General features: G+C 31.3%; 2 protein-coding genes across 2 annotated transcripts in view; one reads left to right on the top strand and one right to left on the bottom strand.

Annotated features, from left to right (window-relative positions):
* LOC136847497 (cerebellin-3-like) overlaps positions 1 to 7,500 on the bottom strand; it is a 306,286-nt gene that overhangs the window by 178,348 nt on the left and 120,438 nt on the right. The gene's annotated exons all lie outside the window — the stretch shown is intronic.
* The window catches only part of LOC136847503 (CB1 cannabinoid receptor-interacting protein 1-like), a 262,615-nt gene that overhangs the window by 165,185 nt on the left and 89,930 nt on the right, over positions 1 to 7,500 (top strand). The gene's annotated exons all lie outside the window — the stretch shown is intronic.

The raw sequence follows: 7,500 nt of genomic DNA, 5'->3' as shown, positions 1-7,500 counted from the left end.
TTCAAAGGAAAGTTCCATTCTAAATCGTGTGGTCCATTTGTACTTCAGCAGACAACAAACTTGTATCAATTCTCTTCCTATTACACAGCGCATCACGCACGCTGAATCTGGAATATTCCAGAAGTGAAAATGAAGTCCAGGGTTGCAGTAATAATACATTACTGCAAACGTAAAAAAGGTAACGCAACGCTTCATACATCAAGGTCTTGGTGCTTCCACGGCATTCTCTCGTGAGGCAAATTGTCATCGTTTCTATAAGAAATAACATAATAGTTATCATACCTGAGGAAAGGCCAATAATATAGTTAAGCTTTTTTAGTTTTTAAATCCTACTGTACAAATAACAATGTATGTCTCTGTATTTCTTTGTTTGCCTTTATTATATACAGTTTATATATATATATATATATATATATATATATATATATATATATATATATATATATATATATATATATATATATAATATTATATATATATATTAAATATATATATGTGTGTGTGTGTACATAATGCGGAAAAGAACTCCTTGTTTAACAATCACTAAATCTTAAGAAGACACAGACCCAGATAATGTACTACATATAATATATGTAAGATGCAATTCATAATTACTAAACGGTATTCGTTATTTTTAATGGATAAAGAAAAACATAAAAAAAAGTTTGCATACAAGAACATTTGAAAAATATACATGTTATTAAAGCTACGGATGTGTCTCATAAGGAACGATGAAATCAGTGCTAAAACTTTGAAAGTACACTTTAGTAAAATGCTGAACAAGCAAAAAGCAAAATGATTAACGTGATTAAAGAAATACTTTATTCGGCTGGTTAATCTTAAAATAAGCATTATTAGTAGAGACAATTACAAAATGCTTGACCACAAATAAGTTCTCAATTATTTCCCTGTGGATTCTTTTATAGTATCAATACTTGACGTTATCGGAAAAAATATTATTCCTAACTTGACATTACCCACACCGGTAATAATGATGGTGACAAAGACAATAAACAATGACAGTAATAACGAAAACAAAATAATAAAGAGAAGATTGGAACCAACAACGCACACAGAAACGACTTTCATTACAGAACCCAGACTAAAATCTCATAAGAGTTCTACTTCTTACAGAAGAAAAATAAAATTTTAACCTGCTTCGCTGGCTTTTCGAACCCTATAGTGACCCCTTGTCGCTCACAACAGATCTATTCTCATCAAGGAACATTCTAAGAAACCAATATACTCTTGACACACAATGCCTCCGAGACATGTCTTACTCACGCTACAATGTGCTGTATTCAAGTTAACATTTAATTTGATGTATTGATAAATAGATATGCTTTGTTAGCCTTGACTGGGTACCCATGGCACGCATGTACTGAGACCCAGCTGGCATTTGAAGAACTCGGTCACAGGTGCAATTTATGCAATATTGCACTGCCTTCCGAAGACGTTGGATCACTTCTCTATTTTCAGTAAAAGGAGTTGGTTTCAGACAAAAACTAGACAGCAGTCACTGTCTCATTCATCCTTGGAATGGTGAGACAGGAAGGGAACATTTGCAAAAAGAAAAGAGGAAAATAAGTGTTCAAGACTTTAAAGTATGTTCTCAAATACAGAGCGAAACCTCGACAGGAATAAGTCCGCCCTGGAACTCAAAGGTCTATAAATTCTTGTCTACAACAGCAGACTTCAGCTGAAAAAATGTGTTGCAATTCGGCCAACAAATATCGTAAAGATTTTTGGATAACAGTCTCAGGCATTCTGCCTTTCCTCTAGTGTGGGAAAAACAATAAGAAAAATTTTCAGACGTCGATAAAAATGATCGATTAGAAAACCAGTCGCCTGTAACTCAGGTTATGCACATGCAAAGCAAATAAAGAGAGCCAATCAAGGCATGACTCACTGGTTCTTCTGTGACGAAACCACTACTTGTTTTCATATAGAAAGAAAAAACTTTTCGTTATTCAGTTTCCTGAGTTCATTCCAAGGCAAAACAGAAGAATATACGGAACTAAATGACGTGACTCAAGATGCCTTAATAAAGTAAGTATTTTATATGGTTGAAAAAATAAAAGGGACTAGACAATTTGATGTTGTAAAAATAAATTTTGCAGGCAAAGCAAGAAGCCACGTTCCTTTTCAGAAGTTTAGATTAGAAGTACATTTCACTTTGTTAATGAGGAGTTTTTTTACTTTGTTAATGAGGAATTTAACTTATAAGAATAAAGGAAAGGTGAATGCTTAAATCGCCAAGAAATATAGATTAGTAATTGTAGATAAAAGAATATAATTATATTTATGAAAAATTCAAAAATCAGCCAACAAACTGATAAAAAAAACACAAGCGTGGAAACACAAATGCCATCGTGCAGGAAATAACCAATATGGGTTTTTCCTTTTGTTTTCAGGGAGAAAACTTCTGACACCTTGATTGGCTCATCGACATACCTGCCGAAGAAGCCAATTTAAAAGTTGCCAGCTCACGAAATCCACACGGGTGTCGTTCCCGCCGTTTTGAAGAACGAGCCCAAAAATATTTCCCTGAACTTGTCGCTCTTTCACGTTTTGTACACGTTCCTCCTTATCGAATTCTTAAAATAATTTAAGAATTACTCCCGCACGGCGTATTTCGAAGGAAAATAATTCGCCCATTGCTCTCTATTGTTATTGCGAAGCGTCAATTTTGGAAGGTCCTCCTTAAAATTCCAAGACCTCGCAATTCAGGGAATTGTGTGAATATTACCACTTTGACAGTCACACAGAGACAGAAACTCACGACTTTCGATAAGTGCCAGAGGAACCAGATGTATATAAAATTTATATTCATATATTTTTAGATCATAGGCTTAATTTCCTTTTAAAATGAGGAGGAGTCAGGAGGGGAAAAGGATCCGGTTCCTAGAAAGTTTTAAGTGATGAGAGGATGACGCCAGGTCTCTTTCTTGGCTCCAGCTGACACTGGTACCCTACAATAAGTGGGTCGATTGGCGTTCAGCAGGCCGAGGGAACCACGGACCTTAAAAATGCATTATATATATATATATATATATATATATATATATATATATATATATATATATATATATATATATATATAGCTATAACGGATATACATAAAAGGTTTTATATATATACACACACACACACACACACACATATATATATATATATATATATATATATATATATATATATATATATATATATATATATATATATATATATATATATATATACACACACACACACTACACTAAGATAGTGAGCGAGCGACCTAAACAGCATAACTGAGATAGAACTTTTTGTGGTTTACTATGTTATACATGGAAATAGTTGTTATGTTAATTACAAAAAAAATTAGTTTATACTGATTTTTAGCAATAAGTTAAAAATCTAGCAAATAAAAAAAATGTCAACTCATCAAAATTTGACATAAATTAACATAAATTAAACAACTTATTTTTACACGTCAAGTCTTCACGAACCTATAACGATGTTCGCACGACGTGCACGACACTTACACAACAGCAGCACCAATCTATTACGACACTGCCAATCAGTGATGAGTTGAGAGACACACCACGACAATTTTTGAACTAGAAAAAATTTTGGAGGACGACAAACCAAACCCCCCAAAAAAAAAACATGCATATACTATTACTACAATTACTATATTTTAATAATAATAATAATAATAATAATAATAATAATAATAATAATAATAATAATAATAATAGGAAAAAGACCTTCTTTAATACAGGTTTTGTTAAACAAAATGGCAGTTTCAACAGCATTTATTTTATATAGTAAACGCTCAATTCGTCTTATCAATTGTTTTTCTTGCGCTGGAATGGTTGCAAGCAACTGACCGATATACCACGAGAACTACCTCCTACACATCACTAAACCACCGGATATGAATATCGGTCAATTGTTTGCAACCAATCCAGCGCAAGAAAAACAATTGATAAGACGAATTGAGCGTTTACTATATAAAATAAATGTTGTTGAAACTGCTATTTTGCTTAACAAAACCAATAATAATAATAATAATTTAGGTAGAAGACCCTCTTTCAAACCTGTATTGAAGGTGATGGCTGCATCAGCTGTATTCAATTTGCACTGTATTTAATAATAATAATAATAATAAATAATAATAATAATAATAATAATAATAATAATAATAATAATAATAATAATAATAATAATAATAATAATAATAGAGGTAGAAGACCCGCTTTTAAACATGTATTGAAGGTAACAGCTGCATCAGCTGCATTCAATTTGTATAGTTTTCTCTATTTTTCTGATAATTGATTTTTCAGGGTTACTGCATTCTGCATTCAGAATAATAATAATAATAATAATAATAATAATAATAATAATAATAATAATAATAATAATAATAATAATAATAATAACTAAAGGAAAAACTGAACCCATTAATTCCATCGAATTTCCAAAAACAACATTGGATAAATAGAGAAAAAAATAAATAATATTAAGTGGCACAGACTGCGAGCGGATGAATAAGCCGAACAAAGCCAGGAGTGGATCTGGCTTTCGAGGGATTAAGTGAGAGCCTGCCATGGGAAAATATTCTAATAATGAAGATTCGAAAACCCGACGATTGAGGATGATACTCGGAAAAAGGCCGAGGGTTTACTCTTAAGAGCGATTCCGAGGAAGTGGATGTTGACAGGAAATTCTCTCCATCAAGATGTTTTAGTCTTAAATAGCCTTTCCAGAGTTTAAATAGCCTTTCCAGAGTTGTAAATAGCCTTTCCAGAGTTTTAAATAGCCCTTCCCGAGTTTTAAATAGCCTTTCCCGAGTTTTATATAACCTTTCCGGAGTTTTAAATAGCCTTTCCAGAGTTTTGAATAACCTTTCCAGAGTTTTAAATAGCCTTTCCAGAGTTTTGAATAAGCTTTTCAGAGTTGTAAATAGCCTTTCCAGTTTTACATAGCCTTTCCAGAGTTTTAAATAGCCTTTCCAGAGTTTTAAATAGCCTTTCCAGAGTTTTAAATAGCCTTTCCAGAGTTTTAAATAACCTTTCCAGAGTTTTAAATAGCCCTTCCAGAGTTTTAAACAGCCTCTCCAGAATTTATCTGGCTATCAACAAAAACAAATACGGTTCAAATACTTCCTAACGCATGCGTTCACGCGAGCTCCCCCTCAAACTATTTATTTTAATAATTTATTTACATTTTAATCGATTTATTTATTAATTTATTTTATTTTTTCCTCCCTAACGACTGATCTCTTCTGTGTCTCCTGTTACCTTCTGTTACTTCTTTCAAATGAACACCATATTCGTTGGAAACTTGAAATTCAAGCCATGGCCGCCTTGGGCTTGTTCCATATGGATAGGGTTCATGTTCTGAATAATAATAATAATAATAATAATAATAATAATAATAATAATAATAATATGTAATAATAATAATCATGGAACTAGCGTTTAAAGTTTTCCTGTTTATCAGCAATTTTGTTGTTCGATTAAGCTGTGTTTTATGCCAGCACTGGCTCTTACGAAGCAAGAGCCAGTGCTGGCATAAACACAGCTTAATCGAACAACAAAATTGCCGATAAACAGGAAAACCTTAAACGCTAGTTCCATGATTATTATTATTATTATTATTATTATTATTATTATTATTATTATTATTATTATTATTATTATTCAGAACATGAACCCTATCCATATGGAACAAGCCCAAGGCGGCCATGGCTTGAATTTCAAGTTTCCAACGAATATGGTGTTCATTTGAAAGAAGTAACAGAACTAAAACTCTTTCAGTGTTTCAAAATGAAATTCAGACTTATTAGACCTTTGAAATTACTACTGGTGAACTATATTAGTTCAAGAATATGTGTAAGCTATGTGGCTCATTTTATACAGACACTTAAAGGCTGCTGTTACGAAGCAAGAGCCAGTGCTGGCATAAACACAGCTTAATCGAACAACAAAATTGCTCGATTAAAGCATGTGTGTTTATGCCAGCACTATTCTTGCTTCTGCAACAGCAGCCTTGCGTCTGTATAAAATGAGCCACATAGCTTACACATATTCTTGAACTAATATAGTTCACCAGTAGTAATTTCAAAGGTCTAATAAGTCTGAATTTCATTTTGAAACACTGAAAGAGTTTTAGAATGCAACGTGGAGGCAAATTTAATCTATAACAGCAGCGCCATAAATCATAACACGGCAAACAATGCTCCCACCATTCCCAACCGCAGTTCATTAATACTGAAAGGATATGATGTTGCATTTTAGCTATACAGATTTCAATTAACTTTTACAAGGTTTGTGAATATATATATATACAAATACATACATATATATATATATATATATATATATATATATATATATATATATACAAATATACATATATATATATATATATATATATATATATATATATATATATATATATATATATATGGTGAAAATGAACACATGGTAACGTGTTTCACAGAAATATATACATATATATATGTATATTTATATTTATATATATATATGTATTTATATATGTATATATATATATATAAATACATATATATATAAATATAAATATACATATATATATATGTATATATTTCTGTGAAACACGTTACCATGTATTCATTTTCACCATATATATATATATATATATATATATATATATATATATATATATATATATATTATATATGTATATATGTGTACATATACATATATATGTATATATTATATATATATATATATATATATATATATATATATATTATATATTTCAACGACGAAATCAATGTCAATCTATATTTGAATAAATCTGACATCAAGGCCACACCAATAATATCAAAACAAGACCCTCGTGCATGCAAACAACTATAAAAAAAAAAAAATAAAACTGATTAAAAAAAAACATATTTCTATACGTAATGACGTCGAGGGTAAAGTTAAACGAAACCATCCCGCAGAGTCATTGTCGTATATGGGGAAAAATAGTGCAAATGGAATTATGGTGTCATTTCGTGATTGCTCTTTTACTGCGCAGGCTAACGATGGTGATTTTTTTTAAACAAAACAATTACATTGTTGGCAGACCGCTCTGCGTCGCGTGTGGTATTAAATGGAAAAGAGCAATGGAACCACAGCATGGGAGGCTAATTAAAAACTGCAATTTGAATGTAAATTCGTTCTTTTATTAAGGTACTCTCATTGCTCAATTTCGTTTTAGGTCGTTTAATTCCCAAATTTGAATTTATCAGAAGTTGACCAAACCTAACTTCAGTGTCACATACCAGCATTAAAATCCTATTGTGACAAAGGGACATTGCTCGTTATTATTTTCAAACAATCATTACCCCTAGACTGAATTATTCTAGATTCTGTAGTCTACCATATACATACTAAAATGTATGTATGCCCGTATGACTGATTGTATGTATAGGGCACACTTCACACATCAAGGAAAAACAGTGTTTTCTTAATACGATAA

Source organism: Macrobrachium rosenbergii, chromosome 2 (assembly GCF_040412425.1).
Source record: "Macrobrachium rosenbergii isolate ZJJX-2024 chromosome 2, ASM4041242v1, whole genome shotgun sequence".
Taxonomy (NCBI): domain Eukaryota; kingdom Metazoa; phylum Arthropoda; class Malacostraca; order Decapoda; family Palaemonidae; genus Macrobrachium; species Macrobrachium rosenbergii.
Note: the sequence above shows the minus strand (reverse complement) of the source record. Positions and strands in the feature narration are given on the sequence as shown.